The sequence below is a fragment of the Macrotis lagotis genome, chromosome 3, assembly GCF_037893015.1.
Source record: "Macrotis lagotis isolate mMagLag1 chromosome 3, bilby.v1.9.chrom.fasta, whole genome shotgun sequence".
In the NCBI taxonomy this organism is placed as follows: domain Eukaryota; kingdom Metazoa; phylum Chordata; class Mammalia; order Peramelemorphia; family Peramelidae; genus Macrotis; species Macrotis lagotis.
This window is the reverse complement of record NC_133660.1, coordinates 6172408-6187650: the sequence shown is the minus strand read 5'-3', so window position 1 is coordinate 6187650 and position 15243 is coordinate 6172408.

Here is a 15243-nt window from a genome sequence, read left to right as displayed (position 1 = left end):
AGGGATGAGGACGGCATTTCTGGCTTGTAGGGCAGCTGGGTGGTCCAGTGGATGAATAATCAGGAAGATTCACCTTTCAGACCAAAAATCCAACCTCTGGCTCTTACTAGATGGGTGACATCATGGCAAGTTTGTTAATTTTGTTTGCCTTAGTTTCCTTACCTGTGAAATGAACTGGAAAAGATAATGGCAGATCACTCTAGTTATGTTTGCCAAGAAAATTTCATATGGGGTTACAAAAAGTTGGATTACAACAAAAAAATTAAAACAACAATAATAGAGAACACTGGACCTAGAGTCAGAAACACCTATGTTCTAATCTAATCTAATTGTGGTAAATTTGGCAAATTGTATATCCTTCTCTGTCTGCCTCAGTTTCCTCTACTGTGAAGTGGATATAACAATAATAACAATTATTATTATTATGATTATACATATTATAATAATGTATAATAGTTATATATGTATGTATTTATTCCTCATTTTGTCAGCAAAGGAAGTAAAATTTGAAGTGATTTGACCAGGGACTCATCTATTTAATAAATTTCTGAGGCAGGATCTAAAATCAGTTCTTCATGACATCATCTACAATTCTGGACTGTGGCCAAAACATCTATACTCAGTTTCAAATTGGAGAATGGAGTTAGCATTCCATAGAAATGTTTACTACAATACTCAAAACTTCAACCAGAACAATTTCAGGAAGCATTTCATCTACCAACTAAAATGGAATAAAAGCAATGGGAAGAAAGAGATTAAAATGTAAGACCTAAGGAAAGATTTGACTCAATTTACCTTGTCTGATCCTAAATATTTTGTAAACCTTCTAATATAGATTTTTTATCAAATATTAAGACTACTTTACCTTCATTTTAATTCTTTACATAGGAACTTTACATTCTTAGTTAAGTTTCTTAATATAATTGCCGAAAAAACAGGAAAAAAATATATATACATGTATATGTATAAATAAAATAACACCTATCTTCAGGGTTGCTTTGAGGATCAAATGACTCATTATTAGCAAAATGCTTATCACAGGGGCAGCTAGGTGGTGCAATGGATATAGCACTGGCCCTAGAGTCAGGAGGACCTGAGTTCAAATCCTGCCTCAGACATTTAATAATCATCTAGCTCAGTGACCTTGGACAAGTCACTGAACCTCATTGCCTTAAAAAAAGAAAAAAATGCTTATCACAGTGCCTATTGTAAGGTAGTTTCTCCCTATATTTTTTTTATTTTCTTCTTTCTGCCCAGGATTTAGTACAATGTATGATAGTAAGTCCAAGTGCCTCTATATATTTACACTTATCTTTCTCATAACCTGGAAACTTGATAATTTATTTGTTTGAAGGTGGCATTTCCTATCACCTAATATGGGGTGGGGATCCTTTTGGATAGTTTGGATATTTATAGCATTATTATGATATTTATAACAGTATTTATGAGTTATATTTGCTCAAACATTTAACTAATTCATCCCTTAAAAGCTCCTAGATTTATTGAATTTCCAGTCCCTCTGGACTCTGGTTGCCTTGGCAATGTCAAAACAGAATGGCCTGTGAGCAAAAGATTACCTGCCCTTAATCTAATGCATAAGCTCTTAACCAGAGGTATGTGAAGTTGTTCATAAAAAACATTTTGATAAGTATATTTCAATATAATTGCTTTGTTTTTCAATCTGAATTATTTTATTTTATGAAGACATACATTTTTTATGAAGACATGATATATATATATATTCTGAATTTCAAATAAATAAACATAAACATTTTATATATATATATACATATATTTGATTTGATATATTTTGATTTATATAGTTTGATTTCACTGCAAAAAGAAGACACCTAAATACATTACACCTAAATATTTTTACCATTCTTAACAATGCAATGATCAAAGTATTTCAAGAATTATATTGAAATCATGTCAGATTTTGAGAGATATGGCAGCATTGAGCTCATCTTCAATGTATTTATACAAATTCATCACAATGCAGAAGTGGCCCATATACAAAAAATGTCGTGTAATACCATGGAAAGGAGTCTGGTGACCAGCCAAAGTCTTTCATTGGGGATGTGACATATTGTGTGTGCCAAATAATAGTTTACACTTTCATTAGGGAATGACAGTTTGACTCCTCACAGTTGGCACTTTCCAGATGGTGTGTTCTTGGAAAAACAAGAATTTTAAGAACTGTATTTTTTTCAAGTTTTTGGTGCTGGTTCTTCTGGGTATCTGAATTGTTTAGGGAATTCCAGGGCAAGACTTTGAACTTGAGAGACTTTAATGGTTTCCAGTCATTTAAATAATTCATGAAGTAAATACTGGAAGTCTAGGTTGGATGGTCATTTTGTTAGAAGTGTATTGCATAATAATAATTCCAATATCAGCATTTCTCTAATTTTATAATTTATCAAATTCTTTACTTTAATCTAATTGTTACTCTGGGAGTTAAGTACTATTATTTCCCTCGTTTTTCAATTGAGAAAAACTGAGACTGACTGAGGGAAGTGACTTGCCCAGAGTCAGTCACACAACTAAAAAAAATATCTGAGTCTACATTAGAATACAGGTCTCCCTGATTCCAAGGATAGTGGCCTATCCTCAGTAATGCCTGGCAGCCATTCATTACACAAACAGATAAGACATTGTGCTAAATACCGATCACAGAAGGATTAGCAGAGTAAAATTTCTTGCACTTACATATTGAGGGAATTCTTTTTTTTCTTCTCATTCCTCTAAATATGTTGTGATGTGATATAAGAGGTTGAGAAAGGAGAGGCAAAGTATCACAAGAAATATGAAAACAAAGAGATAAGATATTCACATAAAGAGAGGGAGATTAAGAGGATCAGAAAAGTACAAATCTAGGTGAAAACCAAAAGAAGAGAAGAAGCCAAATTGATGAATACAGGGGAGAGGAATCAATCTATTTCTTGTGAGGAGGAGAGCCTGAGGAAAAATAATTTTTAAAGAGGGAAAAAGTGAAATATAAGAATAATAGTCATGTAGTTGCTTGGGGAAAGAGAAAAGATAAATTAATATAAAACTTTTGTTCTATTTTTTCTTTTTTTTAGCTATTATATTAAGAAACTTAACTAAAAATATATGGTTCCTATGTAACAGAATTAAAATGAAGGTAATGTTTGACAACAATCTATATTAGGTTTATAAGGGGTGTAGCCAAGATGGCGGCAGGAGAAGAGCCTCTCCTAGGTACTCTCTCCAAAATATTTTAAAAATCTGAAAATTATAACTCTAGGGGCAGCTAGGTGGCATAGTGGATACAGCACCAGCCTTGGAGTCAGGAGTACCTGGGTTCAAATCTGGTCTCAGACACTTAATAATTACCTAGCTGTGTGGCCTTGGGCAAGGCACTTAAACCCGTTTGCCTTGCAAAATGCTAAAAAAAAAATTATAACTCTAACTAAATTTTTGACCCCACAGAAAGATCCAGTGAGGCAGTTCTCCAGTCCAAGGTCACCTGGGAAATAGTGGAAAAACTCTGTTCCACAGGGTTAGAGGGGGCAGTCCTGCTAGAGTGAAGAAACTTCAGGCTCCCAGGAAAAACCCCAGTGCACCTAGGAGCCACCACTCCTGGCAGCAGAAGCAGTTTCCTGACCTGCACCCCAGGGAGCACTGGGCACAACTTGGAGGATCAGCAGGGAGATCTCTGCCAGAGAGATTACAAAGCTCAGGGCGGTTGTGGAACTCAGCTCGACTGGCAGCCCAGATCCAGGAAATTGAAGCAGACCCGTGGAGCCAGCAAGCAGGAGCCTCTAGGCAGCTGTGCCCTCAGTGCTCAGCAAACCGAAGGTAGGAGAGTGGAGGGAGGCTTTCAAGGTCTGTCCTCTGTCTCTAGAACAGGACTCATTCAGATCCTGATCTCAGTCTACCCTGCCCCCCCCCCAATAGAACAGGGATCCCCCTCTCCAGCCCTGTGGCAGAGGGATGAGCTTGTGGTCATTTACAGTCCAGGAGAGCAGTCAGAGCCTCACACACTGAGGTCCTTGTGAAAGGGGGGGGGTTGCCAATAATACTGAAAAGCTCAGGAAGCACCCCAAAACCAGGCACAGGCTGGAAAAATGAGTAAACAGAGAAAAAGGAGAGACTGGACCATTGACAAATACTTTGTCTATGACCCCAAGAAGGATCAAAATACTCAATCTGAAGATGAGGAAGTACAAGTTTCTGCATCTAAAGATTCCAAGAAAAATGGAAGCTGGACTTGGGCTATGATAGAGCTCAAAAAAGATTTTGAAATTCAAATAAGGGAGTGGGGTGGCTAGGTGGTGCAGTGGATAGAGAATCAGGAGTATCTGAGATAAAATTCAGTCTCAGAAATTTAATAATTACCTAGCTGTATGGCCTTGGGTAAGCCACTTAACCCCATTTCCTGGCCTAAAATTTTTTTTTTAAAAAGGAGATAGAAAAATTGGGAAAAGAAATGAGAGAGATGCAGGGAAAACATGAAAAAGAAGTCAGCAGCTTAGTCAAGGAGATCCAAAAAAAATACTGAAGAAAATAACATATTAAAAACCAGCTTAGGTCAATGGGATAAAACAGGTCAAAAAGTTAATGAGGAGAAGAATCCTTTAAATAATAGAATTAGCCAGATGGAAAAGGAGACAAGAAAGCTCTTGGAGGAAAATAAATCCTTCAGATGTAGAATGGAGCTAAAGGAAGCTGATGACTTTATGAGAAATCAAGATACAATACTTAACCACTGAAAGAATGAAAAATTAGAAGAAAATGTGAAAAATCTCATTTTACAAAAAAGTACTGATCTGGAAAACATTCAGGAAAAATAATTTAAAACTTATTGGGATATGTGGCATCTAGATGGTACAGTAAATAGAGCACTGACCTGGGAGTCAGGAGTACCTGAGTTCAAATTTGGCCTCAGACACTTAATGATTACCTAGCTGTGTGGCCTTGGGCAATCCATGTAACCCCATTGCCTTGCAAAAATTTTTGCTATAACTGAAAGTCATGATCAGGAAAAGAGCCTTGATCTCATTTTTTACTTTTTGCAATGTACTGGGATTGGGTGACCTCTCTGGGACCACAGGGCCAGGTGCTTGCTGGGTCTCTGGGGTGGTATATGGGCTTGGGGTCATCTTGGCCCCAGGGCCAGTGCCACTCAGCCACCCTACAGCACATTTTAGAAGAGGGACAGAGTGAAAGGAGAGAGAAAATATAATATATGGTGGTGGGGAGGAATGGATGGAGGGAATTACAATTAGCAACAGCAACTGTGGAAAAATATAGTAACTTCTGTGATGGACATAAGATAAAGAATGCAATCCATCCAACACAGAGCTGATTGTATCAGAACACAGACTGAAATACATTTTTTTCTCTTTCTTTTACTTTATTTCTCATGAGGTTCTGTATTTTTGTGGGGGCGGGGGTATTATGTTTACTCTTAAATGAGAATATTTTAGTAACATATAAAAAATTGTGGAGTTTGAACAAAGATCAAAGATCTTTATCTGAAAAAAACCCAAATCAAAACCATTATCTTATTACATAATTTTGCTTTCTCTTATACTTTATTTTTTTCTTAACTCTCTCACCACATTCAACTTAGATAAATGTATACCATAAAAACAATGTAAAGACTAAAACTGCCTTCTGTGGGGAGGGGGGTGGAGGGAAGCAAGATTAGGGGAAAAATTGTAAAATTCAAAATAAATTAAAAAAGAAAATTCAGTCTTATAAGGATAAAAAAAGGTTTATAAAATATTTAGGATCAGACAGGATAAATTTTTTTTCTTAGGTCTTGCATTTTTATCCCTTTTCCCCATTGCTTTTATTCCTTTTTAAGTGGTGGATGAAATACTTCCTGAAATTGTTCTGGTTTGAAATTCTGAGTACTGTACTTGATATTTCTATGGAATACTAATTCCATTCTCCAATTTGAAATTGAGTATAGATGTTTTGATCACAATCTAGAATTGTAGATGATGTCATGAAGAGCTGATTTTAGATGCTGCCTCAGAAATTTACTAAATAGATGAGTTCCTGGTCAAATGACTTCAAATTTTACTTTCTTCACTGGCAAAATGGGGGGAAATAATACCAACTCCAGCCCAAGAGTTGCTGTGAGGAACAAATGAGAGAATATATGGAAAGTGCTTTACAAATCTTAAAACTTACTGCCATCATGATGATGATATTCTGTATTAAAATAGAATACATAGTGATGTGAATCACAATCAGACTATTTTTAGTGACTAGCTAGTCCATAAAAATGTCATACTATGTACTATTATTTTAGTTAATTTATAATTTCTGCAGATGAAAAACACTCTACTGGAAAAATTAATAATATTATTAATAAAAATTGTCCTTTGATTTTGAAGAAGACTGCAACAACCAAATTAATGGTTACATGTTTTGCACTTATGTTTATCATAGTGAGGGGTTTATTGTGCAAAGATATCCTTATCAATTGTCTTTTTCAGAATATTCCACCCCAAAGACTGATTTGTTAGGGAAAAATGGTCTAAATACTTCAGGAATCTTTTGGTCTTTGAACTGATTTCTCTTCTTCTCATCATCACCAAATGGATGTCTCATAGATATCTTAAACTTCACATGTTTGAATCAACTCATTCTCTTCCACCCCCTCCAAACTTTTACCTCTTCCAAAGTTCTCCATCACTATTGAGAATACCTTATTTCAGCTACCCAAGCTTATTGTGTAGGTTTCATGCTGGATTTCTCACTCATTTAATTCCACCCACCCTCCCTACATGCCTTTTACTTTTTTATCATTATGTCTCTCTTATAATGCCTCCTTCTTCCCTTTAACTTGTCACCATCCTAGTGCCTGCATCTAAACTAGTGATATATGCTTCTGGTTATCTCACTGTCATGTCTCCATCTTTCATTGTGCTATCAAATTTATCTTCCTAAAGTACAGGAATAGCTACATCTTATCCCCATTCAATAAACTACAGTGGTTTCCTATGACCTTAGGATCAAACCAAAAGAGTAATGGACTTCCAGGCAGAGAGAGATCTGAGTTCAAAAATGGTTTAGAAGCTTACCATGTGACCTAAGTAAAAGCACTCTATCTCCATCTGCCTCAGGTCCCTCAACTGTAAACTGGAAATTATAATGCCTTCTTCAGAGTTTGTTGTGAGGATTAAATGAGGTAATATTAAAGCACTCTGCACATTGCCTCATGCTTTGTAGAACTTAAAAATGCTTATTCTTTCCCCTTTCCTCCTCTTTGGTATTCAAAATCCTTCATAACCTTTCCTGTATTCTTATATGTTATATTCTGCTGTTTGGTGACAAATTTTTCCCCTAATGAAGACATTACATCTCTACACCATGAATCTTCACTGGCTTTCCTCCATATCTGGAATACTCCCTCCTCATCTCCATCTCTTGTCCTCCCTGGCATCCTTCATGCCTTTTCTTAATTCCTTAAATATTTGTGAGGATACTTTATTATCATCTCAATGCTAGTGTATATAGATCTTATCTGTACAAAGTTGTTTGCATATGGTCTTTCCTATTAGACTATGAAGATATGATGAAAACCAGGGCTATTTTTATATTGTATTTGTATATTGTATATTTATATTTGTAGCCTCAGGGCTTAGCACAATGACTGGCACAGAGAAGTCATTGGTTACCTCATTGAGTTGACTTGACTACCAGGCTGACATATTAAGACATTTCCTTTAACCTTGGTCTGAAAAATAAATTGGAAAGTGACACAAACTTGAAGGATAGAGACTTATCAGTGAACTATTATAATATAGCAGGTAAGAGGTTATAAGAGACTGAGCCAGAATGAGAAGATGGTTTAAGTAGGTGTTTAAATGGGGAGGTGGATATGAGACATATGAGGGTAGCAGATAGAACAGAAAGGACTAATCAATCTTATTTAATGTGGGTGGTGAGAAAAAGAGGGAAAAAAGGACGAAAATGACTATAACTGCTGCTTTCTAATACATGATGTCTCCAGTTAGGGCTGCAAAACTGTTAGAACTAGATGTCCCCATGAGGAAGAAATCTTGGCAATTAGAATGACCAATCAGAATTTCAGAGGCTACTAATAACCATATAAATTTAATTTATTTTCTATTCCCTAGAATATTTTATTGATATTTTAAATGTTTGTGGGCGAGGTATTCAGGCTGTTAGATTCTTTATTAGCTAGAAAGTCCAGATTTTATCAGTAATAACTGGAGTTTTATATTATGTTTCCATTCTTTAATTAAAAGCAAAAAAAAATTGTTGCCAGATTGTGGCAAGAACAAAATAAAGTCCTCCACCTGATTCTGTGTCTCAGTTTGGTTTGAAAGTAACAAGAAAAAGGGAAAAAATAAAACTTTAATTGGCTCAAATGCAATGAACTCAAACAATAGGCAGAGTAGGTAGTCACCAGTCTATTATTTATAAAGTCAGCAGATATTTCATGAACACCTACTACATTGGAAGCATTATAGAGGCCTAAAATAATCACTGCCTACCAAGGTTATATTTGGTATTTGGGAGAAGAAAAACTATATTAAATCAATACAATAACATTTTCCCCTGTGGTCCAGATCACACTTGATCCCCTGCAAGAGATTCTAAATTCACATGAATAGCTTTCCATACTGTAAGATTTGCTCCAAAACCTTCAGTCTTTTGATTAGTTAATTTTATTGACTGAATTTCTTTATTAAAAAACAAACTCCTAAAACAAAAATTAGGCATAACTTCTGTCTATGATTGTTTAAAAAGTACTCAATATTCAACATAGATATTATGCATAGGAGAGCTTTTATTTCCTCCTACATAGAAAACAGCTAAAAGACAAATGTAAGGTACACATGAATGCATGCAATAACAATGCATTGCTGAACAAATAATTTCTTTCTCCTCAAAAACTACATTGCCCAAGCAAATAACAGAAATTATCAGGGAAAGTCTGAATCATGATAAAACAACAGCACCAATGATAATAAATAATAATATCATCCATTTATATAGGACTTTAAAATATTTGCTATCTCATTTGCTCTTCATTTTTTTAAATGCTGTAAAAAATTTTTAGTCTTCTAGCTACAGGGTGATCTTGGAAATGGAATCCTGTGAGAAATGTCTATTTCTCGCATATTAATAACCAATTATTGAATTAGGATTAAAACTGTTTCCCCTTTTCTGCTTCATTATTCAGAAATCAGCTTCTGTGGGTAATTCAGAAAATCTTTGAAGTTTGAAGTTGAAAATGAAAGGAAAACTCAGGTCTATTCAAAAGGTAAAGAAATTGTAGTTTAGGTGAACTTTTTTGTATTCTGGCCCATTGTGTTATACTCAGTCAGGTCTGGGGAAATGTATATTCTCCCTTTTGTCTAGATTACCCTAGATGGGTAATGAAGAGCAAATGAGATAGCAAATTCCTGCTATTCAGTGACCCCCTAAAAAACAAAATTATCCAGAAATGAAAAATATGATTTTTCCATGATTATTTTGGATGGGAGGTTAAAGAGAATATTATGAGAATTTTTGCAATTATTATGAGAATTTTGAAACAATTTCCTTTTGTTCTTTCTGTACCTTTTGACTAATAGTAATCTCAATTAAACAGAAACTGATATGTGGATTATTATGATTTACTTAAGAACCCTAAGCATTCTTTAGATAAGAAGCCAGAGAATGAAATATAGTTGTTCCTGACTTCTTGGCAATATGCATATTCTCTTCAATAAGTCGAATTTTTGAATCCTCTAAATGTAGTTTAAGCTGTAATATAGTTTGGGTGTGCCTATAGAGTTGCTCGATAAGATTTGCTTCCCTACAGGATGGAGGAAACTATGACTCCACTTAACTGTGGTCAATTTATATGATGTTGAAGGAAGTGTAGGATTATGAATTTATTTTCTCTCTAAATTTTATAGCCTATGAGGAACATACAAGTTGCAATATGTAAATTAATCATTTATCTGTCACCCTGACCTAATTTTTCTTCTTAGAAACCTTACCAGAATCTTCACAATTGCTCAGGTTTTCTCTGAATCCTGAACCTATGCTTGGACATAATAATAACTAAATTTTTTTCTATAATTTCTGCAATATGGTTAATATGTATTTGGCAGCAGTTGCATACCACTAAACTAAGAAATGAGGTATTTCTATCATAATAAAAATAAAGAGATGACTTACACTTGTAAATTTAGCATCTAAACTCAATGTTAATTATTAGAGACAAAAATGTAATATGAACATTTGCTTTCTTTTGCTTTACAGCTACTTGGATTATCTTTCTGGTTTTTCTTGCCAAAGAAAACTCCCCCCCCCCCCCCATTATGCAAGAGCCTATTAAAAGAGGAAGTATGAATATAGAAGTCAAAATACAGCCTATATTTAGTAAAAATTGAATTTTGTGATTATTTCTCTTCTCCTCTACATCTTCTTCTTCCTTTTTTCTTCTCTTTTTTTCCCTTCCTACTCCTCTTTTCCAGTGTTCTCCTGTATGTCAAACAGGTGACTTGAAAGAAGGAAATACAAAAAGTTATAAAATTTACTTTGGATATAGAAGCGAATTCATTGGAATGGAAATACCTGGACAAGTAAGTTTATTCAATCATGTGAATGTTCACTATCTCTCAAAGTTAAGAATCTTATAGAGTTGGTGAGAAGGTATTTGAATTATGTAGAGTCACATGATCAGCATGTATCAGAGGCAGAACAACCATTCATATTTTGGGTCTTTCCAGTTTCAAGAGTAGCTTGAATGCTTTATGCTACAATGTATCCCCCCCTCCACAAGAAGCAAATTAATGAATTTATTTATAAATAAAGATTAAATTTTGTATTGAAAATGTTAGCTTTAAAAATAAGAGAAGAAAAAGAAATAGAAGAAATCAGAGTGGGGAATATAGAAAGAAAGCTCACTCTTTGCAGATGACATAATAGTATGTGTAGAGAACTCTGGATAATCATCTAAAAAACTGCTGGAAACATTTAAAAACTTTAGCAAAGTTATAAGATAAACCCACATAAATTCTCAGCATTCCTATATAGTACTAACAAGGAACAGCAGCAAGAGATATAAAGAGAAATCTCATTTAAAATAACTTCAGAGAACATAAAATACTTGGGAGTTTATCTGCTAAGGCAGACTCAGAAACTTTACGAAAACAACCATGAAACACTTTTCACACAAATAATATCAGATCTAAAAAACTGGGCAAATGTAAATTGCTCATGGGTAGGCCAAGCTAATATAATAAAAATGGCAATTGTACTTAAATAACTTATTTAGTGCCATAGCAATTAAACTTTGAAAAAATGACTGAGCTAGAAAAATGAGTACTAAATTAATATGGAGAAACAAAAAGTAAATTACACCAAGGGAATTAATGGAAAACTACAGAAGAACTTGACCTAGCCATACCAGAGCTAAAATTATATTATAAAAAAAAATCTGGTCATCAAAATTGTTTGATACAGGCTAAGAAACAGAATAGCTTACGTGCAAAAGATACAACAGAAAACGACTCTAATAATCAACCTTGATAAACACAAAGATTACAGCTTCTGGACTAAAAATTCACACTTCAATAAAAGCTGCAGGGAAAACTGGAAGATAATATGGTAGAAACTAGGACCAGAACAACATCTCACACCCTATACCAAGATAAGGTCAAAATAGGTGCAAGATTTCGAAATAAAATATAATATTATAAGCCAATTATGAGAGCAAGGTATAGTTTAGTTGTCAGATATATGGAAAAGGTAGCAAATTTATGACTAAAGGATAGAGAACATTATTAAAAAAACAACTGGATAATTTTGATTACATTAAATTAAAAAGGTTTTGCACCAACAAAACCACTGTAACTAAGATTCAAAGGAATATAATGAGTGGAGAAACAATTTTTATAAATAGTATTTCTGACAAAGGACTCATTTCTATAATATATTGAGAACTAAGTCAAATTTATAAAATCAACAAATAATTTCCCAATTGATAAATGATCAAAGAATATGGAGAGGTGATTTTCAGATGAAGAAATCAAAGTATAGTCATGAAAAATTGTACTAAATCATTATTAGAGGAATGCAAATAAAAATATTTCTGAAATGCCACCTCACAACTCCTTGTTTGTCCAATATGGTGAGAAAGGATAATCATCAATATTGGAGAGTATGTGGGAAAACTGGGACACTATTGCATTTTTTTTTAAGTTTTTGCCAGGCAGTGGGATTAAGTGACTTGCTGAAGTTTACAAACCTAGGTAATTATCAAGTGTCTAAGTCTGAATTTGAACTCAAGTCCTCCTGACTTCAGGGACAATGCTCAATGCACTGTGCCACCTAGTTGCCCCTGATACAATTGCATTGTTGATGGAGTTGTGAACTGATGCAACTTTTATTCAGAATAGTTTGGAACTATGCACAAAGGATAAGAAAAATAGGCATAACTTTTGATTCAGCAATACCTCTACTGGGTCTGTATCATGAAGAGATCATGAAAAGGGGTCAAAATCCCACATGTACAAAAAATATTCATAGCAGCTCTTTTTGTAGTGGCAAAGAATTGAAAATTGAGGGGATGCCCATCAACTGGGGAATAGTTAAACACATTGTGATATAAGCATGTGATGGAACACTATTGTTCTGTAAGAAATCATGAATGGACAGACTTCAGAAAAGCCTGGAAAGGTTTGCATGAATTGATGCTTAGTGAAATGAGCAGAGTCAGAAGAATACTATATACATTAATAACATCATGGGGTTATGATCAACTATGATGGATTTGCTCATTTCAGCAGTGCTATAATTAAAGACAATTTTAAAAGGTGCAATTTAAAAGATGCAAAATCATCCAAAGCTTATTATCTTCAATTTCTAAAACTTTTCTTATATCATGTATTATATAATTGTGTTATCTCTAATGTTTTCTTTCTTCAGTTTGGATCTGATTCTTCTCTCACAACAAATACAATTTTGATCTAAGTTTAGCATAGATGTTTACAAATGTAAAGCCTGTCTGTTTCTTTTCTGTTGGGGGCAGGAGGAAGTGAAGGAAGGGAGGGAGAAAAATTGCAAAACTCAAAATCTTGCAAAAAAAAAGATTGGTAAAATGTACCATTCCATGTAATTGAAAAAATAAAATATTTATCAAAACAAATGAGTGAATTTGGTTATTTATTTTCAGAGAAAAATATTACCTTGTCCACATAATATCGAATATTAGTCTTCTTTAAAAAAAATGAAATTTTGAGTATAATTACCAGAATGCTAGAGGAAATTGTCTCTCTTCTTTAGTATTTATTTCTATTTGCTCCAATCCTAGTGAATGAAATCTCATCAGAAATACTTTGAATTACCTAATTTGTTGTAAATTTAGCTTTCTTTTATGTATGTCCCTTGTGGTTTGCTGTGAATGTATTTTCTCCAGTAGTGAATGAGAGACATTTTCTGATTTAATTTTTTCTCCCTTGAATGTAATATTTAAATTAAGTTGTGTGTTACATTAGAAAAGAGTTTTCTGTGTATATTTGTCTCTGACTCTGTCTCTCTTTCTCCCTCCTCAGGAACATGCACAACATCATGAACAAGTTCTTCAACTCCTTTCATTCTCTATGGTAGCATTCAGAGACAAATTTTCATCAGTAAGGTAAAACTAATTTGTCACTTAATAGTCTATGCTGCTCAGTTGTGTGACCATATTACCCTGGGAACCCAAGGACTTTGATTTACTGGAAGTTCCCCAGAAGGTCATGGGAATAATGCCATTAGATTGCCACTCAACATCATTTATGTTTGGAGCTACAATAGTAACTGATCATCCTCAAGCCTCCAACGTTTGTGGTTAATGAACATATTCTTGACAAATATTTTTGCTCTCGTTCATCTTGTGTCTAATAAAGAATTTCACTTCTATTAATATGCACAACATGAATGCCCCTGACATCCCTTTTAATCATGCCCCCTGTTCTGAAAATCAACTAAAATAGAACCAGGGTCTTATTATGATTTGACAATTGTAAGACAGATTAGTTTTTCCTTTCTGTTGAAAGATTATTGCCAAATAATTACTTTACCTATAATTAGACTATTGAGAGACAGGTTAGCTTTACCATGCGTCATAAGTTTGTTGCCATAAAAAAATATCATACTGATTCTCTACCCTATTACTGTAGCACTATGGTGCCTGATGATTATGTTTGTCCTTCATGCTCGAAGAAGACCATGACATCAGGGAGGTGATGCCATGACAAGCATGGGAATTGGATTTGAGTGGGGGGGAAGGTTGTTCTAAGTCACCATCCTCACTTTCTCCTTTAGATTCATTTGGGTCCAGTGGCCAGGTATGAATCAAGAACACTGGAGATGGCCCTAGATATGAGGCAATCAGGGTTAAGTGACTTGTCCAAAGTCACACAGCTAGTAAGTGGTAAGTGTCTGAGGCTGAATTGACACTCCTGTCCTTCTGACTCTAAGGCCAGTGCTTTGTCCTCTACACCACCTAGCTGTCCTGTTACTATGGTGCCTAATTTAAATAGGAAAGATCTATGTATCAAACCGACACTACAGATTCTATTCCCTATATTATCAGTTCAGCATAAAGTGTATGTCATGTCATCATTTATTTGATGTCATGATCTTCTTCATGAAGAACAACAATCAATCAATCATTCCTTCTAGGACGCATTGTTCATTTTCTCAGCTCTACAGATGAATTCATAATCATCTTTCCTTTACTCATTCTATTTCCTCATTTCTCAGACCTTACTTATCTCATTGGAATTCTTCAGTTGATTTTCTATGGTAGAAAAATTATTCGATGCAAAAGCAATCCCATATACATCCCTATATCTTATAGAATATTCTTAAATATTTATTTGGAGCTGGAAAACTCTGAAATCTCCAGACTGACACTGAGTTCATCTCAAGTCCTTTGTGTTACATGTGTGATGCTCATGAAGTTTTCTAGTCAGGTCCATGTGGAATTAAATGTGATAGGAATAAAGACAGAATCACCACCTCTTAACTCTATCCTTTGAGGAATGGTCTAACCTTACCATTAGAGCAATCCAGAGTCACTTGGTACTACCCTCAAATGGAAAGTGCAGGCCTCTGCAGGCCTATTTCAACTTTGACCCATCACCTCCCAACCTTCCCCTGACCATCAATCTTTTTGTACCTCTTAAGAACCCAGGTCCCAGTTGTTCCCTGTTTGTGGATCTCTTCCAGAGCCTTTTTTAAATATAT